Genomic DNA, 12660 nt, shown 5'->3' with positions numbered 1-12660 from the left:
AGTTTTTAACTCCTTTTTTAAAAACTTACTTCTAATATGTTTTTAGTATATATTTTTAAATATTTTGTAGTTCTCTGTTGAAATTTCCTGTTTTCTCATTCATTACAAGCAAAATTGCCTTTCTGCTCTTTGAGAATAGTTTAATTAGATTACTTCAAATTGTATTTGGCTAGAGCCAACATCAAAGTATTTTGCCTTTCTTTTTTCCTTTGACCATGGCTCACATTTACTTATCTTTTGTATGTGTTATAATTTTAGGTCATTCCTTTTGCACTGTGAAGAATGTTTTAGAGATTTTTGGATTTTGTTCTATTCATTTTAAAGTATTTTAGTTTATTGTTCTTTATTTAAAAATCTTCTTTACTTGTATTCTTTTTCTTGAAGCATACGTGGTACATTGGTTTGAGGTGTACAGCACAGTGATTCAAACCTCTATACATTATGCTGAACACACCACCAGTGTAACTACAATCCATCACAATACCATTGGCTGAATCCCTATGCTGTACCTTTCATCCCTGTGACTTATTCATTCCATAACTCAAAATGAAATTCTATACTTTGCTGATGATTCTATACATAAAAAGCCCTGAAGACTCCCCCAAAAAACTATTAGAGTAAATCAGTTCAGCAAAGTTATCAAATACAAAATTAATATACTACATTCTGTTACATTCTTATATACTCATAACAAAGTAGCAGAAAGAGAAGCTAAGAAAACAATGTCATTACAATTTAACCAAAAATAAATAAATAAAATACCTAGGAATAAACTTAATTAAGGATATGAAAGACATGGACTATAAAACATTAATAAAAGATGACATGAATGGAAAAATATTCCATGCTCACTGATTAGAAAAATAGATATTATTATTAATGTTCATATTTTCCAAGCCTATCTAGAGATTCAGTGCAATCCCTATCAAAATGCCAATAGCATATTTTACAAAACTAGGATAATCCTAAAATTTTTTATAGTACTACAAAAGGCTCCAAATAGCCAAAGCATTCTTAAGAAGAATACAGCAAATGGTATTAAAATCCCAGATCTCAAGATATACAACAAAAGTATAATAATCAAAAAGGTATGGTTCTGGAAGGGGGAAATAGGCATGCAGAGCAATAGAAAAGAACAGATATCCCAGAAATAAACCCATGCTTATTTGGCAAATTAATCTATGAAGAAGAAGGCAAGAATATACAGCGGGAAACATAGTCTCTCAGTAAATGATGCTAGGAACTGGACAGCTGCATGCAAAAGAATAAAACTAAGGTATTTTAAAAATATATTGGTTTCCATACAACACCCAGTGCTCTTCCCCACAAGTGCCCTCCTCCATCACCACCACCTCTTTCCCCCCTCCCTCCCCCTTCCCCTTCAACCCTCAGTTCCTTTTCAGTATTCAATAGTCTCTCAAGTTTTGCGCCCCTCTCTCTCCCCAACTCTCTTTCCCTCTTCCCCTCCCCCTGATCCTCCATTAGGTCTCTCCTGTTCTCCTGTTAGACCTATGAGTGCAAACATATGGTATCTGTCCTTCTCTGCCTGACTTATTTTGCTTAGCATGACACCCTCGAGGTCCATCCACTTTGCTACAAATGGCCATATTTCATTCTTCCTCATTGCCATGTAGTACTCCATTGTGTATATATACCCCATCTTCTTGATCCACTCATCAGGTGATGGACATTTAGGCTCTTTCCACATTTTGGCTATTGTTGATGTGCTGCTATGAACATTGGGGTACATTGCACATGTACAGTTTTGAACCCAGCTGGATATTTGGGTAGAGAGTATATTTAAATATAAGCCCTATGTGCCACTCTGAAATTTCATCCTATGTTACTTTCTAGAATTTTCTGTTTAGCTATTGTGGTTTCTCTTAGCTCTGTTGTAGTTTTTCAATTCAGTAAGGCTGTAAATTTTTTTTCAAACAAAAATCTGTTTAATACAGTAAATACATAATAAGGGAATGTCTAATGCCATTCTGTTTTTCTAAGCGCATACTAACCTTTAATGTCTGTCGGCTCTGGGTTATTTTCTAGTGACTTCATGTAGTTGATTATTTATCTGCTTGACTATTTATTAGTTTAGTTACGGAATTGAGACCTGTTACATGTATATGATTGATGTGATAGTTGTTACTTTGAAATTATTGGAAGTAGAGCTAGCTAAATGTAATTTTGTGGTGTAATATTAGGAGAATTCAAGACTTAAGATAGTTTTGTTCAATTTAGAATATACAAAAACTGTATGGAAAAATTGTAAAGACAACAATGACTAACTCTAGACCACTGAAAATAACAAGAAGGATATAATGTTTGACCTTGGGTTTTTCTTTTTTTTTTTTATGAACGGAAAATTCACTTCAACTTGATGCATATAGTTTTAGAAAAGGGTATTTATTCTCATCTAACATCAGTTTTATTCAGGGTACATATCAGTATGCTTTTTAAAAAATAAACTGAATTGATTCACAAAATAATATGATTTTCCTTGCAAATTTTGAATGTTTGAAATAATTATTTAAAAAATTTACAGAACCTGAAAATAAGACAAGTTAACGACCTCTCATAGATTAGTGATTAGAACTCATACATACAGAATTGGCTTATATGTTTTATAGAAAAGTTAATAAATATACAATTTGAAACCAAAAAGAAAAAAGGAAATAAAATGATTAAAGAGGTGATTTAAATTATCAGAATAATTCTGTGTCTCATCTTACAGCTCTACATATATGTTATACTGGCTATTCCCTCAACCTTTCAGAAAAGTTTTCAGAAAGTCAGAAATCATTAATGTTTTTATAACAATGTCACATCTTTAGCAACATAAGTGCAATTGAAAATCATCACTGTGAGCTACTGCAGTATGTGAAAGTAGGGTTCTGAAGTGTGAAATGTGTAATGAGATAAGAGATAGAATACATGTAGAAAAAAATGAGAGAGAAGTTTGCATGAAAAATAGGTCATCAACAATGGCATCACTTCCTTTATGTCCAAATGCATATTTAGTGACAAAGAGGGATAGGAAAGAAAATGTTTTAAGTAATTGTTATGTGTCAAACTTCAGATATATATTTCATTTAATTTTATAATAAAATTAGAGATAAGTTTCATTGTGTGTATGCAGAAGAAAGAGAGAAGTTGTAAATATTTCCTGAGAAAGTGAAGCTACTGAAATTCAAAGGCACATGCTCTATGTCTTTGCATATTTGTCTCCAAATATTTAATTCTAAGTCTGCATCAGACAAATGATTTAAACTATTGGGCTCATTAAATAGTCAATTAAAAGTAATTACTTGCTTAACTGATTTTTCACCAAATTGATTGACTCTTCTGCAGAAAATTCTGCCGTGACGATTATGTTTAGTGTGATTTACATAATAGGTACAGATTTTATGTGTTAAATTCTTGTTTATAAAATCCTGATTATAAATAACACATAATTAAGATATACTGTAATCATCTTAAACAAGAATTCCAAGTAACAAATGATAATAGTATGCATGTACTTTTTTTTGCAAAACAATAGAAACTGATAATGTAGCACAATTATACTGTGATCTAATCTTTTTGATTATGCCAAAAGCACTTCATCATATTGCAATAATTCAAAGTCTTTAATATGAATATCATTTACATTATGATGGTAGAACAAGAAAATGACACTAATTGTCTCCTGTTAATAAAATGATAGATAAACTAAGCTAATATTCTATTTTCTCCAATAGGGTCTAGTTAAGTTCAAAGCTCTCCACAATATAGGTTCTCAAAATATCTCAAGATGTGACTTAGATACATTAGCTTGTACCCTCTCTCCTTCCAGCTTCCTTTACAGTAAGCTTATTATAATCAGAAGTAAAGCGAAATTTTTTGAACATCTGGCCTCCGGGGGTTGGGGGTGCGGATCTACTTGAAATCTGCTTTGCAGCCTAGTGTGCCCATCTCTGTCAATAAAGGAGTACTCCCTTTATCCCACCTAGAACTCTATAGTATTACTTCAGAAGGCTAAAAACTGTCAATATTTCTTTTACTTTGAGACTGTTAAAATTAAATATAAGAGGGAGTCACCCAAATTAAATCTTCCAAATGGAGGTCTTTTGTGAAAAGATCCTTAATCCCCAAGCTATTTCTAATGCCTGGAAATGGTGAGGCTATACTACACATATCTATAGAAAACAGTAGTAAGTTCCAGGAGAATCCTAATAGCATTCATGCTAGGAATATTCATCTTTTCCATATATATAAGACAAAACCCCAAATCAACAGAAGAAGGGAAATAATAAAGAATAGAGCAAAACTCAATGACAGTGAAATAACACAAAACAACAACAACAACAACAACAACAAAGAAAGCAGAATAGATCAAAGAAACCAGGATCTGGTTCTTTGAAGAATTAATAAAATTGATAAACTCCTAGCCAGACTGATCAAAAAGAAAAAGGAAAGGATCCAAATAAATAAAATTACTAATTAAAGAGAAGAGATCATATCCAACACTACAGAAATACAAGCGATAATAATAAAATATTATGAGCAATTATATGCCAAAAAAAGTGGGCAATCTGGAAGAAATGGACAAATTCCTAGAAATATATAAACTATAAAAATTGAAAAAGAAAGAAATAGAAAATGTGAACAGACCCATAAACAGTAAAGAAATTGAATTAGGCGGTAATCAAAAATCTCCCAACAAAAGAGTGCAGAGCTGGATGGCTTTCTAGAGGAATTCTATCAAACATTTAAAGAAGAATTAACACCTATTCTTTCGAAGCTGTTCCAAAAATAGAAATGGAATTCAACTATGAGGCCAGGATTACCTTGATTCCAAAACCAGACAAAAACCTCACTAAAAAGGAGAACTAGAGACCAATTTCCCTGAAAACATGGATGCAAAAATTCTCAACAAGATACTAGCAAAACATATTCAGCAATGGATTAAAAGAATTATTCACCACAATCAAGTGGGATTTCTTCCTGGGATGCAGGGCTGATGCAGGGTTCAATATCCACAAATCAATCATTGTGATACATCACATTAATAAAAGGAAGGGTAAGAACCATATGATCCTCTCAATAAATGCAGAAAAATAATTTGACAGTACACCATCCATTCTTCATAAAAACTCTCAACAAAGTAGGGATAAAAAGAACATACCTCAACATCATAAAAGCCATATATGAAAGACCCAGAGCTAATATTCTCCTGAATGAGAAAAAAACTGAAAGCTTTTCCTCATGGTAAGAAACAAAATAGGAACGTTCACTCTCACTACTGTTATTTAATATAGTAGGGGAAGTCCAAGTCACAGCAATCAGTCAACAAAAATAAATAAAAGGCATGCAAATTGGCAAGAAAGTTAAACTTTCATTATTCACAGATGACATGATAGTCTATGTAGAAAACCCATAAGACTGCACCAAAACTTTGCTACAACTGACACAACAACTGACATAAATTCAGTCAAGTCACAGAATACAAAATCATCATACAGAGATTTGTGGCATTTCTATACACCAATAATGAAGAAGAAGAGAAATCAAGAAATTGGTCACATTTACAATTGCACCAAAAGCCATAAAATACCTAGGAATAAACCTAACCAAAGAGGTGAAAAATTGATACATTGATAACTATAGAAAGATTATGGAAGAAGTTGAGGAATACACACACACACAAAATGGAAAAACATTCCATGCTCATGATTAGAAGAACAAATATTCTTAAAATGTCGATGCAACCCAAAGCAATCTACATATTCAGTGCAATCCCTATCAAAGTTACACCACCATTCTTTACAGAGATAGAACACAAAACCCCCAAAATTTGTATGGTACCAAGAGAGACTGAATATCCAAAACCATCCTGAAAAAGAAAACCGAAGCTGGAGGCATCACAATTCTGGACATCAAGAAAGTACAGTACCAGCACAAGAACAGACACGTCAATCAGTGGAACTCAGAAATGGACCCACAAGCATATGGCTAACTAATCTTTGACAATGCATGAAAGAATATCCAACAGAAAAAAAGGCAGTCTGTTCAGCAAAAGGTGCTGGGAAAACTGGACAGTGACCTTAAGAATGTACCTGGACTACTTTCTTATACCATACACAAAAATAAACTCAAAATGGGTGAAAGACCTAAATGTTAGACAGGAAGTCATCAAAATCCTAGAGCAGAAAATAGGCAACAACCTCTTTGACTTTGGCTCCAGCAATTTCTTACCTGACTTATGTCTTCCTTTGACTCAGGAGGCAAGGGAAGTAAAGGCAAAAATGAACTACTGGAATAGCATTATGACAAAAAGCTTCTGCACAGTGAAGGAAACAATCATCAAAAACTAGAAGGCAACCAACAGAATGGGAGAAGGTATTTGAAAAGAACAATTAGATAAAGTGTTAGTATCCAAAATTTATAAAAACTTATCAAACTCAACACTCCAAAAACCAATAATGCAGTAAATAAATGGGCAAAAGACATGAATAGACACTTTTCCAAAGATGCCACTGTATGGCTAATAGACATATGAAAAAAATGCCCAACTTCACTCATTATCAGGGAAATACAAATCAAACCCACACTGAGATACCACCTCACACCTGTCAAATAGGCTAAAATTAACAACTCAGGCAACAATAGAAGTTGGCCAGGATGTGGAGAAAGAGGAACACTTTTGCACTCTTGGTGGGAATGCAACTGGTGCAGCCACTCTGAAGAACAGTATGGAGGTTCCTCAAAAAATTACGAATTAAACTACCCTGAAACCCACCAATTGTACTACCAGGTTTTTATCCAAAGAATATAGGTGTGCTGACTCAAAGGGGCACATGCACCCCAAGGTTTATAGCAGCACTATGGACAATAGTCAAAATATGGAAAGAGTTCAAATGTCGATTGACTGATAAATGGATAAAGAAGATGTAGTATATATGCAATGGAATATTATTTGGTGATCAAAAAGAATGAAATCTGTCACTTGTAATATCATTGATGAAGGTAGAGTGCATTATACTAAACAAAATAAGCTAGAGAAAGACAAATATGATTTCACTCGTATGTGTAATTTGATACAAAACAGATGATCATAGGGAAAGGAAAGCAAAAATAATATAAAAGAGAGGGAGACAAACCACAAGAGAATCTTAAATACAGAGAACAAACTGAGGATTGCTGAAATTGTGTTGGTGAGGAGATGTGTTAAAGGGGTGAGGCATACTAAGGAGGACACTTAGGATGATCACTGGGTGTTATATGTAAGTGATGAATCATTAAATTCTATTCCTGAGATTATTATTACACTGTATGTAGCTAACTTGGGTTTAAATTATAACAAACTAAACTAAAAATAAATAAATAAATAAATAAATAAATAAATAAATAAATAAATAAAACATCTCAAAAGACACAGTAAAAGACCCTACCAAAGTATGTCTTCTATTTTCTGTACTCTTTCCATTGTGGTTGGCACTACCTTTGCCAAAACCATCAGCAATGGCTCCCCAAAATTTAATGTCTTATATATAATTTATATGACTATAATTTTTCTAATACACCTCCACTTCAATTTTTTCACACAGGAACATTTCATTGTGAAGAGGATCTTTTAAAAATTCCAAGTGGGGTGTCATGCTAAGCGAAATAAGTCAGGTGGAGAAGACAGATATCATATGTTTGCACTCATAGGTCTAACAGGAGAACAGGAGAGACCTAATGGAGGATCAGGGGGAGGGGAAGAGGGAAAGAGAGTTGGGGAGAGAGAGGGGCGCAAAACTTGAGAGACTATTGAATACTGAAAAGGAACTGAGGGTTGAAGGGGAAGGGGGAGGGAGGGGGGAAAAGAGGTGGTGGTGATGGAGGAGGGCACTTGTGGGGAAGAGCACTGGGTGTTGTATGGACACCAATTTGACAACAAACCACTTAAAGAAAACCTCATATTTTAAATGTAAAAAAAATTAAAAATTAAAAATTCCAAGTGGGATAACAAATGAAATATTGAGATTAATACTGCTAATGCACAGTTTTTGGTCACTGTCCCACAGTCTCCATCCACTGGTTGGACAATGAGGAAAAACTCAGTTTCGAAAATGAATATAGTGAAAACACAAAATATGTCAAATATGCAAAAAGAAAAAGAAAAATGTCATATTCAAAGTGAAGGTTTTAGTCATGAAAGTTCTTTGAAATAGGAAAATACTGCTAAAAAAGGAAAGGATTACATTAAGTTTAAAATTACTGGCTTGTTGCTTTTCACAGCAAAATAGTGTAGATCATAAATCATCAAAATAGTGAGAAACAGAAAATAGAAAAAGATTCAATACATTAACAACTAATGTCTAAACAAGATAAAACAAATGGAAGATAAATGCTTTCAAAATATAATTTAATAATACTACATTAAAAATTTCAGTCTAAGTTTGAAAGGACATAATTTATAAGAAAAAAACTAGGAAACACTGATTGTAGTTGAACAGACAATTCAAAGGTCAATAATTATACAGGTTTCTACAGTCAATAATTATATAGGTTTCTGCGATCTTTAGTGCACCTCACCTCCCCCACCAAAAATCACCTAATGGGAGTAGTGTAATTGAATTGGTTAAAAGCAACGTTGTATAAAGTGACATTTATATTGTATAAAACTTGTATAAGGTAATGTTTAACATATGGACATTTGGAGTCTATAAATCTTTGTAGGGAAAATGGGATCCAAATATTAAAGGAATCTCAATCATCATCCATACAAAAAAGGAAGAAGACATATTTTCAAGCATACAGATACCAAGAACAGTAACCCTAACCCCATCTTTCAGATAATAATAGTAATAATAATATTGGATTAGCTTCAACCCATGAAGTAAAAGAAGAAACCTGATTAAAAGCCTGACTTTTAAATTCATTTAAATCTAGAACGAACATTCCAACACATAATATAATTATTATAAGCTATAGTAATATAAAAATTTATTAATAATCTGAGCAAGAACAGGCAGGAGAAGTAGTAGAAAAAGTGGGTAAGAAGCATATAGATTACCTTCTCTATCATAAATGAAATAAATCAGCACTACATAAAAATAAAGACTTGATTAGATTATTAAAAGATAAGCATTAGATATAGGAATGTAACACAAAAAAACAAAATACAAATTTTCTTTTTGGAGGAAAGGACTTAAAATAGGGTGAGTATATATTACAAATATTCAAAAATTTGGAAATGAGAGCTCAAAACAATGAGTATATAAAGCAATCCATGCATTCCTGGCTCACAGAGAAGACCTGAAGTAGGCGGCCATAGAGTGAAAGACAAGTCAGTCTTGAGAATTTGCTGAACTTTGAGCACCAAACCCATATTTTGGTTCTTCTAGTTATACCATAAAGAAAATGAAAAGTCAAGTTATAGACTGAAAGGGTATATTTGCTTTATCATATATATGAGAAAGCATATTTATCCACAATATAAAAAATTGTAAGACAACTAAAAAACTTACTCAAATGTAAGACGACTAAAAACCCTAGATAAGAAATGGGCAAAACGTTTGCATTGAAATTTCCCAATGAAGATACACAAATAACTAATAAGCACATGAAAAGGAGTTCTACATCTTTAGCCACTCACAAAATGAAAATTAAACCACCATGAAATACTTAGAATACCCACTAGAATGGTGGTAATCCAAAAGACTGACAATACCAAGCATCTTCAACAATTTGGTAGGGAAGTAAAGCCAAGGGAGAATTACTGAATCATTTAAAATGTCAAAAACTATGTCCATACAAAGACTTCCATACATAAATTCATATAAGTATTATTCATAATACCCTAAAATCATTACATCCAGTCCAAACTCCCATTGACTATTTAGTTGGTAAACACAAAGTTGTATATACATATAATGGTACACTACTCAAAAATAACAAGAAACAAACCAGGTGAAAGAAACCAGACCCAAAAGAACACATAATTTATTATTCCATTTACAGACATTTTGAGAAGAAAATCTATAGCGATTGTTGGTTGTCTAGTCAAGGAAGGAAATGGGAATTTATTGCAAAGGAGGCCAAGGGACATTTTGAGGAATGATTTTCAAGTTCTAGAACTAGAATATATTTATGGCTGCAAATTCATAGAGGTTTATTAAAAGTGCCTGAATTAGACACTTAGAATGAGTGAGTTTTGTATAAATTATGTCTAAATAGAGCTATTAAAATATAATTAAGGTTAAATTGAGCTGTAGTTTAACTAGCTTTACCTTTTTCGGTGTGAAATGTTAGGATTATTTTACTATAAAATCACAGTCTTCTGAAGTACAGAAGTTTTCTGCAACCCTTGCTGTACTAGAGCTCAGTTCAATTCCTGGTACACTGTAGACCATAATGAAAATGGGTTAAAGTAAATATTGAAAGAATTAATTAGCTCATGTATGAACAAGTTTGGAAGTGGCACTACTCCTTTCTGGATCCATAGAAAATAAATGATATAGGCAGGAGCGATAACTTAAAATGTCAGGTAGAACAGCATCCAGATAGCAGAAAGGTAATAAACTTGCTATCAAAGAATTGAGTCCTGTTTAGCACATGATGTGAAACCCTACCTCTTCCCTTCTGAAATTTATTCAAATATACTGACAATGACATTAATAACAAAAATTATTTTATATATTACATTATATAAATTACATATTACATTCAATTATATACTTAACACATGCCAAACTTATATTATGGTATAATATAGAATATCTATAATGTTTATTATTTTTGAAAGAGCACATGTGTGTGTGAGTGGGGAAGAGTTAGAGAGAGGGGGACAGAGGATCAGAAATGGGCTCCATGCTTATAGGGAAGGTGGAAGAGGTTACCTCATTACTGTATAAATTAGAAGTAGTTAGTAGTTACATGATTTTGTAAATATGTATAATTCTATATAAACATTAGAAATGTGACAATTATTTGATAAAATAATTTATTTGAGATGTATAGTTACAAGTCTGCAATTTATTCTTTCTTCCTGTTCTTTATTTAAATGTTGACCTCAATAACAGCTATTTATCTTCAGCTCTTCTCATTAAATTATTTTGTCACTCAGGTATAACTGGTTCCTTCAATGAATTCAACCTGTGTTTTTGTAGTCATGAAGGTCAATATTTAATGATTTATACTATTCAAACATGCTTCTTTCTCCATCTTACTTGGACTATGCTTTCTAGCATGGGTGTTGACAGTTTGTTTTGATATTTTCTTTTATTAAATTCACTGTCAAGAATACAGAAAGTGTATTAAGGAAAAGGTATGAGAATATCGTATCACTGTTATTGACATTTCAAAATTTTACGGATTTTTCTGACAAGCAATTTTCACTATTTTGAGTAATACACTCTAAATTACCTGATGGTTAGTGTCCAAACACGTGAACAGTCAGTGATTACTTTCTGTCACTGAATTACCAACAGATAATTTTGTGAAATCCTGCCACACATATAGAATGTTATTACTGCTACTTTTTTGCATATGGTTGGCTTTTTTCCCCCATGTCAAAGAACTCTAAATATTAAGATGTCATTAAAACCATTGATGTGGCCAACATTGTTACATGTTTATATGTGAGGATGGTAAAGCCAGATTTGTTTAATAATTAAAATTGCCATAAAGAATTAGAAATCTTGAGTAATATTTTGCATTTTGTGCACTAAATGAAAAAGGTTAATCATGAGACACATAACTATCTTGTAGCTAACAAAAATATTATAACTAACTATATTGCTTTACTTTGTTAATAGTATACTTGTTTTTATTTTGGCTCAATTTATTTTGGCAACATGGGCAGGGAGCTCTCCTGCATCAAGACAATAAGTTAGTGAAATTCCTCTCACTTGTTTTCCCATCTCAGAATGGTTATTCTACTTTGTTGCCAAAGTGCAGTATCTCAAAGTTGCTGTATCAAATTTTTGAGTTGCTGTTCAGGCAGGAGAATAAATGTAGTATTTGGTGTTCTATCTTGTCTATAAGCATAAGTGAACTTCTAACTTTATTTTTCATTTTAATTAACACATACTCTATAGTGTGCTTTCATAAAGCACATATAAAGGGTAACATTGGCTTTAGGAGCAGAATATGAGTCTTCACCTACATATAATACTCATTGTTCATCACAACAATTGCCCTTCTTAAAGCCCATCATCCAGTTTCCCCATCCCCCTCCCTCCCTCCCTACAGCAACCCTCAGGTTGTTCTCTATAGTTAAGTGTCTCTTATGGTTTGCTTCCCTATCCTTTCCCCCTCTTTCCCTATGTTTATCTATTTCGTTTCTTAAATTCTACATATGAACAAAGTCATATGGTATTTATCTTCTCTGACTGACTTGTTTTGCTTAGCATATATACTTTAGCTCCATCCACACTTACAAATGGCAAGATTTCATTCTTTTTGATGGCTGAGTAAGATTCCATTGTGTATATATACCACCTCTTTTTTACCCATTCATCACTTGATGGAATTTGGGCTCCTCCCATTATTGAGTTACTTTTGATAATGCTGCTATAAACATTGAGGTGCATGTGCAGCTTCAAATCAGTATTTCTGTATCCTTTGGGTAAATACAGTAAAACCTTGGAATGTGAGTAACTTGTTCTGTGAGTGCTCTGCAAGACAAGCAAA

Source organism: Suricata suricatta, chromosome 3 (genome assembly GCF_006229205.1).
Source record: "Suricata suricatta isolate VVHF042 chromosome 3, meerkat_22Aug2017_6uvM2_HiC, whole genome shotgun sequence".
Classification (NCBI taxonomy): Eukaryota; Metazoa; Chordata; class Mammalia; order Carnivora; family Herpestidae; genus Suricata; species Suricata suricatta.
Note: the sequence above shows the minus strand (reverse complement) of the source record.